At 41.7% G+C, this 8,672-nt stretch overlaps 1 pseudogene; it reads right to left on the bottom strand.

The window, feature by feature from the left end:
• Positions 1–2,231: 2,231 nt before the first annotated feature.
• LOC103604556 lies at positions 2,232–3,733 on the bottom strand (annotated as a pseudogene).
• Positions 3,734–8,672: the final 4,939 nt, after the last annotated feature.

The following is an 8,672-nucleotide window of genomic DNA, read 5'->3' as shown; positions in this document are numbered from 1 at the left end:
TAGACTAGATGCTGTGAGGATCTTGGAAGGAAAGGGAATAGGGAGTGACTGCTAATCGGTAGGACAGTTATTTGGGGGTAATGAAAATGTTCTAAAATTAAATGGTGTTGATGATTGCACAACTCTGTGAATATATTAAAAGCCATTAAATTTCATACTTTGAGTGAATTAGATGGTATGTAAATCATATTTCAATAAAGCTGTAAAAATAAAATTAACAAAGTAAAAAATGAAAGAGAAGGAAGGAAAAAAGACAGGAAAGAAAGAAAGAAAAACAAAGAAGGGGAAAAAAGTAGATGCTTCTGTAGGAATCCCAAAGCAGAATTTCTACCGAGTCTCTTTGGCGTGGCTTGTTTAACAAGTAGACAATAGTAGCTTCCTGGGGTTACAACTTGCCTCTGTGTTTCTGCAAACACTGCCCAAGACAACTCAGTATTACCTGTCACTGGAGAAAGACAAAGACCCAGGCTTTGAAGTGAATTAAACCTTGGTATTAATTACAGCTCTGCCCCCTTGGAGAAACTCAGATCCTCTTGTTAGGTCTCTGGAAGATGCTGCCAGAGCTCTGCTCATTTCCCATCTGATCTCTCTTCCATTTTTGTGCAGACCAGCTCATGACATCCTTCATTCTCAAAGGCCGGTACCACACTTCTTTGTCAGAGACTGCCCTCAGGCTGACAGAAAGCCCAAAGTACCTCAGGATTATGCAAGCCTTACTCAGTGACCAATGGGTGCAGGGCTATAAACATCCCCTTCACTTTGCCCCACCATGAGGACATTTCTGAGATTAGACGCACAGCGACTACAAAGCTCCTGTGGTTTTAAGCCAAAGCTGAACACATTTGCTTGGCCTTCTACCCTTCCCAGTCCCAACATCCCTACCTCCACTGGAAACAGTTCCTAATAAATTCCATCCACAGGAATCCTCATTTCACAGTTCATTTCTGGGGAACCCAACCTAAAGGTGGTTCATTTCCTTCTCTGCAAAATGAGAATAAAGAGAGATAACAAGGAAAAAGCTCTATGATGGCAGCAGAGCAGGTCCTTGGTAAATAGAGATTCTACTCTGAGTTCTAGCAACATGTTCTGTCAGAATGTCCTTATCTTTGCATAAATTCCTATAGGCCATGAACAGAAAGACCAAGAGGGAACTAAGGATGTAGTGGAATGAGTGACTGAACAAATGGACAAAACAGAAAACAAGAAGTCCTTAGATGCAACATAGCATAGCAGTTGAGTAGTTGAACTCAGGGATGCTGACCCAAATGTGGATCTCTATTCAAACTACCTGGGCATGTTATCTATGCCTCTACGTTTCAATTCTCCCCTCTGTGAAACAGTAATAACAGTACCTATCTCATAAAGTTATTGAGAGGTTTAAATGAGATCATGGATGTAGAGCATTTGGCATAAGAAAAAGTTAGCTGCTATTATTGTGGTTCGTGGTGGTGACTGGTGGTTACTTTTATTGTAGGGATACTTATCTGCATGCAACTTCAGTAGTAGAAGTAATCCAGGGACACCAAACACAAACTTTACTGACTTCGCAATTTTGCCACAATTGAAGTTACATCCAATTTGACGAGCAGGCTAAATCCCAAACATCTCATAGCAGATGCAGTTTTAAGTTTTATTCCAAAGGATGAAACTCATTGCCTCATGTTGAGTGTTAGAAGTGTTTTGCCTAGTGGCAGAAGGCACAAGGCTTCTGTTTCAGACAGGTGACACCAGGCAGTGATTTTAATCAGCCCCCAAAGGGGTCTTCCTAATACCAGGCTTCTGGTACTGCAAGAAGCACCGAAGCACCGTGTCTGTCAAACTGGCACTTTGCTGAGCAGGAAAACCTTATAAAATACATGGGGTACATATAGTCTTAGTTTTAATTTAATTTAATTTATTTATTTTTAATTAGAACCTTGTATTTTCTCATGATCCACAGGAATTACTTTTTTTTTTTTTCCTTTTTGTCTTTTTTCGTGACCGGCAATGGGATCACAGCCCTCGGTGCCACGCCCGCACCTCGCTCAGCCAGTGAGCGGCTGGTCTGGAGCGCTGCTGCGCTCCCAAGCGGCGCACTGTAGCAGTGCACCACTGGGCTGGCCCAGGAATTACTTATTTTAAACAATGATAATGGCAAAATATCAGACTCTAAACCATCTCTGCTTAAATTTTGTTCTTTTTTGTCAGTGATATTCATTTACAATGAGGAGGGGAAAAGAGAGAGTGTTATTTCATAGTTCAGTTTTAAGTTTCTCATATAAGCCATCTTGGTCAATCATGTCTGTGTGCTGGTTCCAGCGGTGATACGCAAGGAGCGTGGCCTTGTGGGCTGCAATGGCACTCATTTCCATGGCACTTGCTGCACACTCTATGCCACTGAGGTAATAAAGTCGATCATGGAGTATGATGGACGGGCATTTCTCTGGGGACCTATAGTGAGGATATGCAAGACATGGCTTCCTTACAGCATAATCACAGGGCAAAAAGAGCTTTAAAATTTGTGCTTTAGTAAGAGTTTCTTGGGAAAAGATCTTCCAAACACATGGCCCATCTGTTGATGGTGGAGGATAGTTCTTTTCTCTTACAGAGGACACAATCCCAATGCTGTTAATGAATAAATATGGATTATCAGTGGTTAAAACTATAGAAGGGCCAAACTTATCTATGGCTCTAGAGATAAAAATAGTTCTATTCAATTCCCCCTTAACAAATGTTGCTACTATCTGTTGGTAGTATTGATGGAATTCCTCAATCAGAGTATCAAATTTGAGAAAAGTTATCTTGGACATTTTTTGATTCAATGGAGTGGCCACTAAGATGATGTCATAGAAGTCTGAACAGGTCTCAGATCCAGTTTGATAGACCGCTTCATCTTTGTGGGACTTCCGATCTGCTTGATTCTTCTTTTCTCCCTTATGTACGTTACTGAGCCAGGTCTAAGATTGCTTTTGGTAGCCTGAAGGAGCCCTGAGCAAACAAGTTTATTGTCATTTTCTGCTTCCCAAAGGCCATAATTAGTACCAGCCAATGACATTGCCCCCACAAAGGCATTAATGTCTGTGCTTTGGCCATAATTGACCCTTCATGACAGGAGCAACAATTTCATTGAGGAACTTCTCAGAGAAGCCTGCTTTCTACAAGGCTTCAAGAAGTGTTCAGTTAAGCCTTCCAAGGAAGTCATTGCTTCCTATGGCATGTAGTAATCTTTCTACACTACTGAAGGCATAGTCATGAGATTGGTAGCCACAGATCCTCATGAACTTGTCTAACACGTCCTCTACGCACATGTGCATTGGAGGAGACTGAAATCCAGAGCGCCAAACTGGTTTAATCATGTTGATTATAAACCAGCTGCTCCCCTCAAATACCAGAGGACCTCCGTTATACACTCCCATTAGGCTACCAGAGCCCTCAACAGGAGAAAGACCCAGGTCTTCGATAAAACATTTCTAGTGCAGATTTAAAGGATGGATGACAGCCCCTGCTGCCTCATATTCTTGACCCTGCACAGTCATGGCGGTCAGTCAATCCCCCGACCCCCCACTTCTTCTCTTTCCAACAGGTCAGTCTTCACATCTTTCCCAAATTTCTGCCTCAGATAACAGGCTGCTGAATTGCCACCAACTCCAGCTCCAATAGTCGCAATCTTATCCGGGGAGGCTCGCAGCTGCACGCTCCCGAGGAGGCACCCCCAGCTGCACAGCAGCAGCCACAGCCCCAGAAGCAACGAGAGGAGCTCAGTGGCGTGCACCCCAAGGCCTCTGTGAGCGATGCAGCCGGCTTCCAACACCCCGCAATCCTTTCCCCACAGCGCCCGCCCTGCCCCCGGGCCCTGGTTTTAATTTTAAAAGGCTGAAATATGCATGGCAGTTGAACTCACCCCCCCAAGGCCTCTGTGAGCGATGCAGCCGGCTTCCAACACCCCGCAATCCTTTCCCCACAGCTCCCGCCCTGCCCCCGGGCCCTGGTTTTAATTTTAAAAGGCTGAAATATGCATGGCAGTTGAACTCACCCAGGCATAAATTACACAGTGTGGCATGTCTGTCGACAAGCGCGACAATGAGACATTAGAAGTTTGAGGAATAAACACCTGTGGAGGGCTGCCTTGCTCAGACACTGCACACTGAAGGGACACGCGGTAGCCATGGGTTGTGCAAAGGTTTCTCAGGAATGTTGTGAATGTTGCCCTAAGCAAATTCCCCTGGAAAACCAGAGACAAGCTGCAGTTGTACCTGTGTAAAGAAAGTGATGTTAAACATTCTAACTTAAGTCCCGTTCAATCAGTGTTCCTGCTTCACTCCTGCCCCTCCTCGCCAGGAGTCAGAGAGAGTCTTTTATAGGTTATGCCAGCTCATGTCACACCCCCACTCAAAACCCTCACATCACACATGGTACAAAGTCCAAAATTCTTACCATGACCAGTAAGTCTCAACATAATCTTGCCCCTGGGTCCTCTGCCTACTCAAAACCCTCCAACCTTTGCTTCTGTTGTCTCCTCTGCTCCCCCCTCCCAACCCCCACCTAGGTATTTCTGTGGCCCCCTCCTTATTGCATTCAAATCTCTGCTCAAGATCCAGGCAAGCAAAGGAACAGCCAAAGGTTCTGAGACAGGGGCTGTGGGCTGCTTTCCCCACCAGCAAGAACATCTCAGAATGTATTTATTAGCCACCTGTGTTTCTTTGGGGTGTGTGACTTATCTGCTTATGTCCTTCTCCAAATTTCTGTTAAAATTTTTCCAATTTATTTTTAAGAGTTCTTTATGCGTTAAGGATGTTAATCTTTGTGTGTAAAATTTGTTCCTTATCAGTTGACTTTAATTTCAATTTGTGATGTTTTCCTTCATTTACATGTCGAGAAAATAATTTTTTATCTAAACACTGAAAAACAAATAATAAATAAACAAATCTCTCTCAAGTGTCACCTCCTCGAGGTGGCTTGCTGCCCAACATATGGTGCATTTGCTTGCATACATGTTTATAACCTTTCTTACTCTGGACTGTAAGTTTCATGGAGATAAGGACTTTGTTTTATTCACAACTGTGTCCCAGTGCCTAGAACTGTGCCTGGTATGTGGTAGGCACTCAATATTTGTTTAATAAATAAGTGGTTGAATGAATAACTTCATTGAGTACGTGTTACATACCATGCAACTTGAGCAACAATAGAATTCAATGATAAGGGAAACTTGGACCTTCCCATCAAGGACCTTAGAATCTAGGTCTACACTTTCTGAAACAGTAACTACTAGCCACAGGTAATTGTTGAGCACCTGGAAAGGTAGCTGTACAAACTGAGATGTGCAGTAAGTATAAAACACACATTGGATTTTACAGACTAAGTATAAAAAGAGAATGTAAAATATCTCAATAATTTTTTATGTTGACTACATTTTGAAATAATATTTTAGATATATTAGGTTAAATAAAATATATGACTAAGATTAATTTCACCTGTTTATTTCTTTAAATGTGGCTGGCTACTAAAAAATTTTAAATCACATATTTGTATGTGGGGCTTGCATTACATTTCTATTGGGAAGAGCTGATCCAGAGGGAAAGGCAGATAGTAAATGGATTATTTCCAAATAGTATAGAGTAAGAAAGAAGATTTAAAAATAATAATCATCAACAAGGTAATATATGGAGGTCAAGTGAGAAATAACCTAGAGGTTCAAAGCCTGCTGAAGAACTGACATATTGTGTGTATTAAAGCAATGCTTCCCAAAATTTAATGTGCACACGAATCACCTAGGGACACTGTTAACATGCAGTTTCTGGATTAATAGGTCTGGGGTTGAGCTTGAGAGTCTGTGTTTCTTGCAAGATCCCAGGTGATGCCCATGTAGACACTTCATGAACCACACTTTGAGTAGAAAGGGTTCAAAGGTCTTTTTAGAGTAGGCTAGGTGAGGAAGAATGGGAAGGAATTTGGACCATTAGAAGTCTTACTCACGGCTGTTCCAGCATCTCCCTGCCAAGTGGTGGGAGATTTGCCTTCCTGGTTGCTAACATTACATTTTAAAGATTCCCTGCTTCTGCCCTGCTGTGGATGCCTGGAGAAAACTAATCAGAGACAGTCAATTTGGGAATTCATATGATGTATAATTTACTAGAATGTTGCCAAGCAGGTGGAAATAACTCAGCTTGAGCCTGAGACTTGGGCTGCTAGAACTTCAGTCCCAATGTCTGGGCCTCTGCTCAGTACATCCTGCTGCCTTTCCTCTAGATCCACACTCTGGAAGGACAAAAAATGTAGAATGTAGGGTCTAATTAGCCAGTAGCTCAGCCTAAGTGGTCCTCTTGTTACTCCCCTCCAGCTGCTTCTATCAATAAATAAGGGGGTTCTGAAGCTTGTAGTGAAGGAACACCAGGCAGTTTAGGAGATTTACATAGACTTGTCTCCATGGAGGGGTTTCAGGGTCTCAGGCAGGTACTTATGTTTATTTTATGACATATAAGATATTAGGGGCTCAGTACATCACAATGAGGCAAAGAAACATATTTGAAAGAAAGGCTAAAGGATGAAGATTGATGTATCAGAGGTGGGCTGCCAATGGTACAGTAAGCATATAAAGTGAAAGCATTTTAGGGCCGGCCCGTGGCTCACTCAGGAGAGTGTGGTGCTGATAACACCAAGGCCACGGGTTCGGATCCTATAAAGGGATGGCCGGTTCACTCACTGGCTGAGTGTGGTGCTGACAACACCAAGCCAAGGGTTGAGATCCCCTTACCGGTCATCTTTAAAAAATAATAATAATAATAAAATAAAGTGAAAGCATTTTAATGAGGGGAAAGTGAAGAAAAGGTTATGCCAAGACATAGAGGTCACATTAAGGAGCACGGACTTTATTCTGAGGGCAAAGGGAGCTGGTGTAAAGTTCTGAGTGAAAAGGCAACAGAGCAAGAATTGGTTTGAGCAGCAGTACTGCACATAGAACCAGTTAGCACTCTTATAACATTCAGGCAACAGATGATAAAGACCTGAAGTAGGAGAACTTCAAGAAATCTTTAACTCTGTTAATTGTTTCTTTTGCTGTTCAGAAGCTTTTTAGTTTGATATAATCCCATTTGTTTATTTTTCCTTTGGTTGCCAATGCTTTTGGAGTCGTATTCATGAAGTCTGTGTCAGGGCCGAGCCCGTGGCACACTCGGGAGAGTGCGGCACTGGGAGCGCAGCGGCGCTCCCACCGCAGGTTCAGATCCTATATAGAGATGACCAGTGCACTCACAGCGCTCACTGGCTGAGTGTGGTGTGGCTGGTCTCAAAAAGGACAAAAAAAAAAAAACATGAAGTCTGTGTCCAGTCCTACTTCCTGAAGTGTTTCTCATATGTTTTCTTTAAGAAGTTTTATTGTTTCAGCGTCTATATTTAATTCTTTGGTCCATTTTGAGTTGATTTTAGTATATGGTGAGAGGTATGGGTCTAGTTTCATTCTCCTGCATATTGATATCCAGTTATCCCTGCACCATTTGCTGAAGAGGCAGTCTCTTCCCCAGTATATAAGTTTGGTGCCTTTGTCAAAGATCAGATGACTGTAGGTGTGGGGTTGATTTCTTGATTATCTTCTGTTCCATAGATCAGTGTGTCTGTTTTTATGCCAGTACCATGCTGTTTTGGTTATTATAGTTTTGTAGCATAGTTTAAAGTCAGGTAGTGTTATGCCTACAGCTTTTTTTTTATTTTTTTTTTTTTGCTCAGCATTGCTTTGGCTATGCATGGTCTTTTGCTAGTCCATATAAATGTATGGATAGTTTTTTCCTTTTCTGAGAAAAATGTCATTAGAATTTTGATGGGGATTGCATTGAATTTGTATATCACTTTGGATAGTATGGACATTTTCACTATGTTGATTCTTCTAATCCAAGAGCATGGGATATCTTTCCATATTTTTGTATCCTCTCTAATTTCTCTCAGCAGTGTTTTGTAGTTCTCATTATAAAGATTTTTCACATCCTTGGTTAACTCAATTTCTAAGCATTTTATTTTTTTGGTGGCTATTGTAAATGGGCAGGCTTTCTGGATTTCTCTTTCTGCATGTTCACTATTGGAGTATAGAAATGCTACTGATTTTTGTGTGTTGATTTTGTATCCTGCTACTTTGCCAAAATCATTTATCAACTCCAAGAGTTTTTTTGTAGAGGCTTTAGGCTGTTCGATATATAGGATCATGTCATCTGCAAACAGGGACAGTTTGACTTCATCTTTTCCAATCTGGATGCCATTTATCTCCTTCTCTTCTCTGATTGCTCTGGCTAGTACTTCCAACACTATGTTGAATAGTAGTGGTGAGAGTGGGCATCCTTGTCTAGTTCCTTTTCTTAAAGGAAAAACTTTCAGTTTTTCCCCATTCAGGATGATAATGGCAGTGGGCTTATCATATATGGCTTTAATTATGTTGAGATACTTTCCATCTATACCTAACTTATGAAATACTGCCATTTGCAACGACACAGATGAACCTAGAGAGAATTATATTAAGTGGAACAAGTCAGGCACAGAAAGAGAAATATCACATGTTCTCAGTTATTTGTGAGAGCTAAAAATAAATAAATAAATACACAAAAAGGGGGGGGGAGAAGACACAATTACAATTCCTTGAAGTTGATATGACAAGTGAACAGAAAGGACATTGTTGGAAGGGAGGGGGGAGAGGGAGAAAGGAGGGAGATTTC

Source organism: Galeopterus variegatus, unplaced genomic scaffold, assembly GCF_000696425.1.
Source record: "Galeopterus variegatus unplaced genomic scaffold, G_variegatus-3.0.2 Scaffold5226, whole genome shotgun sequence".
NCBI lineage: Eukaryota > Metazoa > Chordata > Mammalia > Dermoptera > Cynocephalidae > Galeopterus > Galeopterus variegatus.
This window is presented reverse-complemented; position numbering and strand designations above follow the sequence as displayed.